This window comes from Microcebus murinus, chromosome 1 (assembly GCF_040939455.1).
Source record: "Microcebus murinus isolate Inina chromosome 1, M.murinus_Inina_mat1.0, whole genome shotgun sequence".
NCBI lineage: Eukaryota > Metazoa > Chordata > Mammalia > Primates > Cheirogaleidae > Microcebus > Microcebus murinus.
Genome location: NC_134104.1, coordinates 88,487,844 through 88,497,670, shown reverse-complemented (window position 1 = coordinate 88,497,670; position 9,827 = coordinate 88,487,844).

The following is a 9,827-nucleotide window of genomic DNA, read 5'->3' as shown; positions in this document are numbered from 1 at the left end:
TGTTGAAGTAAAAATGTATTAAAGCAAATAAAACTGACAGAAAACAAAACATTTTGGAAAGTCCTTTTGGATTTATTTTAGGAGAAGTCAAATAAGAGAAAACAAACTGTTTCTGAGTGAACTTGAGAGGGAAGAAATCCAGATCAAAATTCAAAGGTAATGTTGTCAGAAATCTTACAGTCTAACATATCCTTGGGTTGACAGGAAAAAACAAAACAAAACAAACAGATGTATGGCAAGTGAAAACACTGAAGTGTCTCCAAGACACCATTACAACAGTGGACCTTAGTTCTTAGCGATCATCCCTTTCAACTTTCCTTTCTCAACTCCACCTCTTATAATTTCTGCATTAGATTGAAGCTGCTGGACGTTTTGTTCTAATGGCCAGGTAAGTAGGGACAGAATCGGGAGGGAAACTTCCTACTTAAATGTAGCCAACATGGGGTGTGTTCCTGGCATTTTTTGAAAAATCCGTAACTGTAGTTCCCAGAGAATTCATTATACCTAGCACATATTTCCCATAATTTATTTTATAATTCTGGTATATTAGGGGTTAAATTTATTTCTCTACTTGACCCAAGAATATATCACCATGGAAATCATTGTGAGTCTGACAAAATGCATTCAAGCAGCCACCTACAAAATGTATTTTAGAATAAAATTCATTGGCAAGATAGAAATTGCCTCTACATTTTGGTTTCATAATGAAAAGCTTGGTGTACAGAGTGGTTAAGACTACATCTAGGACATAATCAATCTTGGATGCAATCTAAATGTATTTATTTAGTCACATAATGACAACTAGCATAACAAAATCGTTTTATAGGTAATTTTGTCTATAAAATAAGCTCTATGGCATTACAGTATAATGTAAGTGAGGAAAACACTCTTTGTTTTATCAGTTAAAAAAAAATAAATTAGAACCACACCTACATCAAGACAAAAGTTGATAATTATGAGGATAGTTGACTCTGAAATATTTTTTTCTATTTTTTAAAATGTTTTCTTAAGTCCATCAAAGTTAGCTAAAATTATTTACTGTTATAGATGGTATTATGTTGACATCAAATCATTCTTTACTAAGTTTTATCTTTATTTTGACAACTAGTTTTAAGTGTTGGCCAAGTGATGACATTTGTAATTAATTTGAATCAGGTCACTGTGAGTTTATATAATTTGACAGACTCATGTCTAAAATGTTAATAAAAAATAAAAAAAAACCAAAATAATAGTTTTATCAGATAGTAGAAAGTAAATAAAATTGTATGTTATAAAAATTCATATGTAAAAAGTGACACAAGAGGGCAATTTTAAGGATATTTATATAGTGATATGATGACAGTTACATTGTATTTTTTTTAATTCTAGCTTTAGCCAATATGTGCCTTATATTTGTAAGTACTGTATTCATCAATTTTATTTTTTCAATATAAGAAATCAAGCTATGGGTAAATATTAAATATATTGTCTTTTCCCTTGATGTATAATTTCATTCCCTTTAATAATTCAATTTGGTGTAATTTATAGTAAAGACAAGCAAAGAACTTATGGATTAACATAAATGTTTTCAATTTTTTTCAGTTATCCTTATTTTATTGTATGGAAAGTCCTCTCCCTCTTTTTTTTTCTTTGTTGATGCTATCTTTTCTGTTTTATAGAAATGAATGTTTCTCCAGTTTTTAAGGCCAGCCTTATGTACTCATCTGTTTTTTGAGCGAAGATATAACTTTTAAATTTGATTATAACTTAGCTTAACATTTGAACAAGCAGTTTTACTGATGATGGAAAATTTAATTTTGTTGATTTAGGATAATATAGTCATTTCTAGAATAAAAGCTAGGCTTTTATATAAACATTCAGTCATTCATATTTACTTCTTGTCATTTGGAGAAGCATGTTTGTCCCACAGTAACTTCTCTGTTGCCATGTGCTGGTGATGTAATTTATCATCTGTGTTCTTGTTCTTTACCTATTGATTTTGTCCCCTACTCCCCAGAGGAAGATTAACATGAAGCTAAAGAAACTTAAACAACAGGGCCCCTGATTTCTTAGTGGTCTAAGGTCTTCGAGAATTCTTAGCAAAGTATTAGATGGTCATATATTTTTGTAAAGTTTAGAAAAATAAGATAGTTTTAAGATCACTTTTTTTGGGTTCATATTGAGAGAATAATGACAAGCTGTTATTGAGAGTTTTGACAGGTAATGAAGACAGTAAAAGTGGGATTGGAGAGAAGGGATAGAATCATGTGATACCTGGGAGATCAACTGATGCCTCTTTTCTTATCAGGAACTGTTTTCTAACTAATTTGAAACTACTGGTATTTTCTCACCTCTGTAGTTTGGCAGTTATATTTTCTCTCAACCTGGAATCTCACTCATCCTTTAGGTCCAGTTCAGATGCCAGCTTGTCTTTGAAGTCCTCTCCACTCTTTCTATTTTCCCACACGGCATTTTTCTGGCACTAAGCATATACTCATTTCTTAGTGCATAGTGGTGATTCCAAGAGATGACTTTAGGCATGGCTCTTCACATGATTTTCTATAAGCTTAATAACTTCACTTTTTCTTCCTTTTCTTTTCTTGGTTGGAAGTGGGGAGGAGAAGGTGGCATTAGTCACAGCTTCTCTTAAGCAGAGAGCACTACCCAGAGGAGGCCCAGCACCACCCCCCTGATTTTAATAGAGTCCAGAGACATTTGCTCTTGTCCTTAGCCTCACTGATTGTTCTGGAATCAGGCCAAGTTCAGGTGTGATTGTTGGAGGGAGTCAAAAACATTCAGGCCCAACTGTGGCTTAAGGGTGAGGTGCTCCCACAATATTTGCCCTCTGCCACATAGCGGTGTAAAAAGAGTTAGAACTTGGACTCAGATAGAACTGGCTTTAAATTCTGGATTTTCCACTTACTAGCTGTTTTACCCTGGGAAAAATATTTAACTTTTCTGAATTTTATCATTTGGAAAATAGTGATAGTGTAGGGGTGGAGGGAAATCTTCCTCTCTGCCTGCAGAAGGTTTACCAAAAATGAGCTGACAGAAAGTAGATTAGTAGAAGAAAGGCATACAAAATTTATTTAATGTTCATGGGGTAAAATCACAGGAGTGTGATTTCCCAAAGTCCCAATGAGGTCCAGATGATTATATACCCTTCTTCATAAGAGAGGAGGAGATGGGAAATTTAGGCAGTTGTTTTGAAAAATAGTAAGTGATTATTAGAATAAATGGACATGGGAGACAGAAATTAACTTGTACATGATTCCCTTTGGAATTTGAATGAGCCCCAGAAATAGAAATTATCTTGTGAAAAAGTCTGTTCAGGTGTAGTTACATTCCTAAGACTTCTTTTCTGTGACAGATAAGATCTTGGGGAGCTGATAGAAGGCAATTCTGTTCTTCTTGGTGGGTCCAGTCTTAAGATAGACAATGAAATAGCAGAATACAGTCTCTTCCAGCATCTGCTGACCTTCAAGGGACTTTAAAATAATCAGCAAGCAGGGTGCAATATTTTGGGGTGAAATTCCCTGGGTTACTTCAATAGCATATTTCTATGTATTGGTTTTGGGGGACTCTAAAATGGGAATACTTATCTAAATACCTAACTCATGCTGTGCTTAATAAAAATTCAATAAATATTAACTTTCTGCTTCCTTTTCCACTTTTTACCTTCAGCATCTTTTTCAGTTAACATGTGATTCAAGCAACAAAGTCATCTTGGTGGATTCTAAAAATTATTATAAATTTATATTTTATAGATTACTTTGTATGTTCACATACACTATCCTAATTGAGCTTCTTGCCAACATAATGAGGTTAGCTGAGGAGGCAGAGAAGGTACCAAGCAAAATGGACACACACACATAGATACACTTTTAGACATGTTGGTGTAACCTGTCTGAATATCACCTAATTTTTATGGATGAAGAAACTCAGGTCCCTAAAATTCAAGTTGCTTATCAAAGCTTTAATATATATATATATATATATATATATATATATATATATATACCCTCTCTTTGACACCCTTTCCTCTGTTTTTTGCCTAACTCCTCTTTGTTCTTCTAGACTCAGTGATGGCAGTTTCTTTTCCTTCCCTGTCACCTCCTCTTAGCTCATATTGCTTCCTGTACATCTCTGTCATAGCCTTTATCACACTGTTATAATTTTCTGTGTACTTGCCCTCAACTACACTATATACTCCTTGAGGGAAAAGAACATTACTTACTCATTTTGAATTGTGTTTTATATGCAATATGTTAAAAATTATCTGTTGAATGAAAGAACAAAAGGTGATAAGTGAATGGGAAATTAAAGTTATTTGGGAGCATATGAGAAAAATTCTAGGAATTCCTTAAATTACATGGAAAGGACCAAGATCCATTACTTTTTGTTTATTGGGCAAGGTATATATATATGTGTGTGTAAAGACAAAGACTACTGTTTTATTATTAATACAGAAGATTGTGTCAATTGTTTATAGTACCTCTAGGTTAGTATAATTGATATATGCAGAATATATGATAGTAAAATAAACATTATAATCCTTTGTTCATGGAAAAATCCAAACTCCAAAACAACTTAAAAATGTTTATTATGAGCCAAATGTGTGTGACCATTGCGTTGGGGACAAGTTCTCAATAGGTCTTGAGAAAATGCACTTGAGGTAGCCAGAATACAGTTTGGTTTTATACATTCATGGGGACAGGAATTACAAGTAAAATCATAAATAAATACTCGGAAGGTAGACATTGGTTCAGCCCCAAAAGGCAGGACATCTCAAAGCAGGAGTTTACAAGTTCTAGGTGGGATTTAGGGATTCTTGGTTGACTATATTGGTCAACTAAGAGTTAAGCTTTGTCTGAAGACCTGGAATCAGTGGAAAAGAATGTTTGAGTTAGGACAGGGATCTGCTAGGATGCTTGAATTAAGATAAGGGGTCTTCTCTCTTTCATGTGATGCTATACTGGAACCAGCTTGGGAAGTAAACCACATTATATTAGGTTGATAAAACTGATTTAGTGAGATTTTATTGCTTCTAGGCATGACTCACCAGGCCTCTAGAAAAGGAATTTGGACAAAGAAAAAGGTCACAGTTTATTCCTTAACTTGGAGAAGAATAAAATCACAAAAGTAGAGAGTAAAGTTATGCGTGGAAAGGGAAAGAGTCAAAATTATCCTTTGTTCTGCTGATGGTGCTTGACAAGAGTAAATCATAGTTCCGGGAAGGTTGGCTCATTCTTCCCAGGCCAGCACGAGAGGGTGGCATTTTTCCTCTTTCCCAAGCAATTCTGCTTCAGAGTAGATGAAAAGGAAAAAGATTTTTGTAAGGATATGGGGGGACTTTGATAAAGTACTCTGACTGTAAGTGGGGAAAAGGGAGAAGGATAGAGGAAGCTTAAGTTCAAGTCCAAAGAGACTCCTTATTCTCCTTGATTTTCCATAGGCTCTTCCACAGAGAGAGCTGGCACTCTGTAGAGGAATTTCTTAGCTAACTGATCTGGAGTCCCTACTCTAGTGGGGTTATGTGGGTGAGAATCACTGTAGGCTACATTTGCATGCCTCCTGGAGGCTGCCCTCAGCACTTACCCCTAGGGACAGCTTTGACTGCACCTACACTTTATAATAAATAGAACGTTTGCCCACAGATTTCACTTTGCTCTGGTGTCTTAATGATCTTCCTCCAGTGCCTGTGAGAGACTTAAACATAATAGAAACCAATTTTGACTCTAATTCAATGTTCTCTGTAGGAGAGGATGACTGAAGTTTAATTATAATCCTTTTATACCAAATGTGTGTGCATTCTCCAGCATTTGATGTGATTCCTCCAAAATTTCCATCTCAAAATCAACCCATCAGTAGAACAATCACATGCAACCCAGTTAATTATAATGGAATGTGATGGTTCGGGGCTGTGTTCCAAGCAGAGCACCATGACATCTACAAAAACAAGCTTTTAAGAAACTAATAAGACAAGGGCCTATGTTTTATTTCAAATGATTTTGTACTGATCTGTTTTTCCCTCTTATGTAAATATGCTAAAGAGGGACTAATAAAAAATGTTGATTATATAGTCTTTTTTCATTTATGCAGGCCATGTCATTGCCCCTAATCTCTCTTTCTCTCTTATGTACAGCTAGGAATAAAACTAATAGTTCCTCTGAGACTCAGAAATTCAAAACATGTTCTAGCACATGGCGAATTTAAAACATGTCCACAGTTACTTTTAAAAATTAAATTTCCACAATATAATTACCTTTTGAAAGAGTACATATAATGGACTATGCATTGAAGGCAATAACCAGACTTTATGTTTATTTTCTGTCTCCTAAATCATAGACTTAAATGATAGATGCTAAACAGAAAATTATATTTCATAGATTAAATTGATACTTTGTGAATTACTATGTAGGTTTCATTATACATTTATGTGGAATGGAATGATTGGGACTGTATTCCATAAACAATGCAGTACTGCGAAGTCAACAGAGAAGGTAGAGGAGGTACTAGTCTGAATGAACACTATCAAAAATGTTTCTGGGCAACTTCCAGAGGTACAACAAGGATGGAAACACTTCTAAGGCACTAGAAATATTATGAAATGGACAAAAGTATATTTCTGGAACAGGTCTGGTACATAGAGAGTACAAATATATGAAAATATTTTGATGAGCCACTTGGACTGAAGGTGAGATTGCAAGAGGTGCGCTTGAGTGGCAATACATAATAAATGGCCTCTAAAGAAAGTGGATCTGGTTAACCAAACAGTTTTTATTTTGCTTAATGCATGGTAAGAGAATTTTTTAGCAAAGCAGAATTTTTCAGGGAAATAGAGGACAGGCTAAGCACCAAGAAGGTGCTTTATCTTCTACATCCCTTTTTTCTCATTGTACTCAGTCTTACCTCTAAATAAATATCAAATGAATACTTAAAGAATAACAGTTTGTTAAGGTACAGTATTATGCACTGGACTCAGATGTCATGAGTCCAGTTGGGCCTAGCCCAGTGTATGCAACAGTTTAGGTTGATTAAGAACTTAGGTTTGTAAAAGTAAGTAATACAAAATCTAACCTATTGGACCTTTCAAATATTTTGAGCTTTAAGGGAATATGATTATGGGCCCTAAGGTGTAACCTTTGTTTTCTCTGATTATAAATTAGAATTCACGACTATCATATTGTCTAAGATGGAATGTTAAATATACTATTTTGAATTGGAAAGGAAGTAAAAACAAGCAGCATGGAAAAGAAAACAAACTGTAACTAATTAAATTGTTGTAACTCAAACCAGCTCTGTACAGGAAATGTTATAATCCCACTAAATTTCTTTGTTTTCTGCCCATATAAACAAGACCTTAACTTTTAACTTTAGAGCACTGATCCCATTTCTCTGGAGTCCATGTTTTCCAGATGGCTATTCCCAACTTTTCTCTTGAATAAACTGGATTCTGATCCTTTCAATTATTTCAGGTTGACAGGTTCTAGTTGCAGAGAGGGATACAGAAACAGATTCTTTTTCTTTCAAGTGAGTGTGCTTGTACAAAGAAATCCAGAATCAGAAGTGTAGGTAAAATTTAAATAAGCATTAATGTCCTCTTCCTTCCCTGATATAATCAAACGAAAGGACAAAGTCCCTAGGTAGAAGGTGGCAGCTAACGATACCACTCTAAATATAACTCAGCAAAAGAAATTCTGTGGGGGTAGGACATGGGGATGGGGATAAGAACAACAAAATAAAGCCCAATTAAACTGAAGTGAGGCTTGTTGATACGAATGATTTAATGATTAAATATTGGAGAAGTTGGAGCATGTCAGTGTAGGTGTAAAGGTCAAATTACTTTTTATAAGTAGGCTCATGGCATGGTTTCAATATATTAATAGTAACACACTAAATTACCCCAAGGTTGAATTTTCTCCTGAGTTTTTGTTTTGTGAATTTTCATACCTTTATTAGCTCAATAAACTAAAATTATGATAAAAATTTTAACTGCAATGAAGGTGCTGCAGTATATTTGCATAATCCTTTATATATATGTATATACATAACATATCCATTTATCATATGGGATTTAAAATGGTATGAAAATGAGATTTTTAAAAAATGTATTGCACACTGGCAGATGTATATATTTAATTTTGTCCCTAGTTTTATAAGGTACTGTATGTTTTTCAATAAATAGCCTTAATTAAATTTAATATTCCAATTATTATGTAGGAAAATTATATGATATATTCACATTAAATAGAATTAGTTGATTATATTAATTATATTATGATAAATGGAGATAGAAACAGGTAGAAGCATTCTTTTGTATTTTAAATATTCTTTCAGAATGTTCACATTTAGTTTAAAATTCACACTATTGTAGTTATAGTTAATGAAGCAATAAAATGATATGCAAATTGTTTCACCTTTTCCCCTTCTTATAGGGATACAAAATTGCTTGAGTAATAAGTTTTAGGCAGGATATCAAGAAACATCTTATGTAACTTGTGTTTGGCTTTTTGTTTTCTCTTGTTTTTCTTTGACTTCACTCCCATGTGAGATGAATGAAAGGATTTTCCCAAGAGAGCAGGTAGATGCAGCTAAACTGGGTTCCCAAATGCTTCACCACTTGACCTGTCAATTTTGTCATTAGAGATTTATTTCTTTGGGTCGGGTCGTGAAAATTTAGCCTGCCAGAGAAACTTATTGAAATGCTAATATTCCTGGGAGAAATAACATCTTAAAATGTAATCAGCTGATGTTTTCTTAGCAACTAGTTAACTGCGAGGTGAAAGAAGAAATGAAGCACAGGATCGACTTTAGAGGTAGAAGGTGGGAACAATAGACCAAAGAAAAGAATGTTGGGGACACTAAAGATAAAGCATTATATCCATATTTCATTTAAGGCCAATTATTTTGTTTTAAAAGTTTTAGGTTTTCCAAATATGTGAAAACTGCAAAGTACAAAGGCTAATATATAACCGTGTGTGTGTCCAGAACTTGGTATTCTGATTTTGAAACAGTTACTATTCACATGAATAGTAAAAAATTTTTCTTAGTATGAATTTTCATATACTTAAAATATTATATTAATTTCTTAGGATTTCTTTTACTAGCCCCAGTCTTTTATACCCCTATACCCTGGCTCAAGATTTACCCAGCCTAAAACACACTTTCCCATTTCTCTATTTCTTCACCCATTGCTCAAACCCATTTTTCACTGCCAAACCTTTCTTGATCTTTGTAGCCTCAATATATGGCTCCATTCTCTCTCTGTGTCTCTCTTTTTTCATTTTAAAGTCACTTTATTACCAACTTTAAAGTCCAAGCAAGTTTAATAAAAAAATAACAGAAATTCCAGCACTTTGGGAGGCCAAGGTGGGAGGATCACTTGAGCCCAGGAGTTCAAGACCAGCCTGGGCAACATAATAAGACCCTGTCTCTACAAAAAAACCTATAGTCTCAGTGACTCAAGAGGCTGAAGCAGGAGGCTTGCTTGAGCCCAGGAGTTTGAACCTGCAGTGAGCTATGGGCCACTGTACTCTGGCCCAGGTGACAGAGCAAGACCCTGTGTCTAAAAATAATAATAATAAAATAACAAAACATAAATATTGATATGATCCTTTTAGAGGAGAACAATAAAATTATGTTCAAAATTAAAAAAACTATACAATTAACAAAGCCAATGTCAAAAGCCTTGTGTTTAGCTTAAGAATTACCAAGTAAACTACCAATTCAAACTTCTATTGATTGAGGTAAAAAAGAAGAAATTTAGAAAATGGAAAATTCATTTTCTTATTAAAGTATGATATGTCTGATTATTAACAAATATGGACTTTAAAAATACTGGTTGG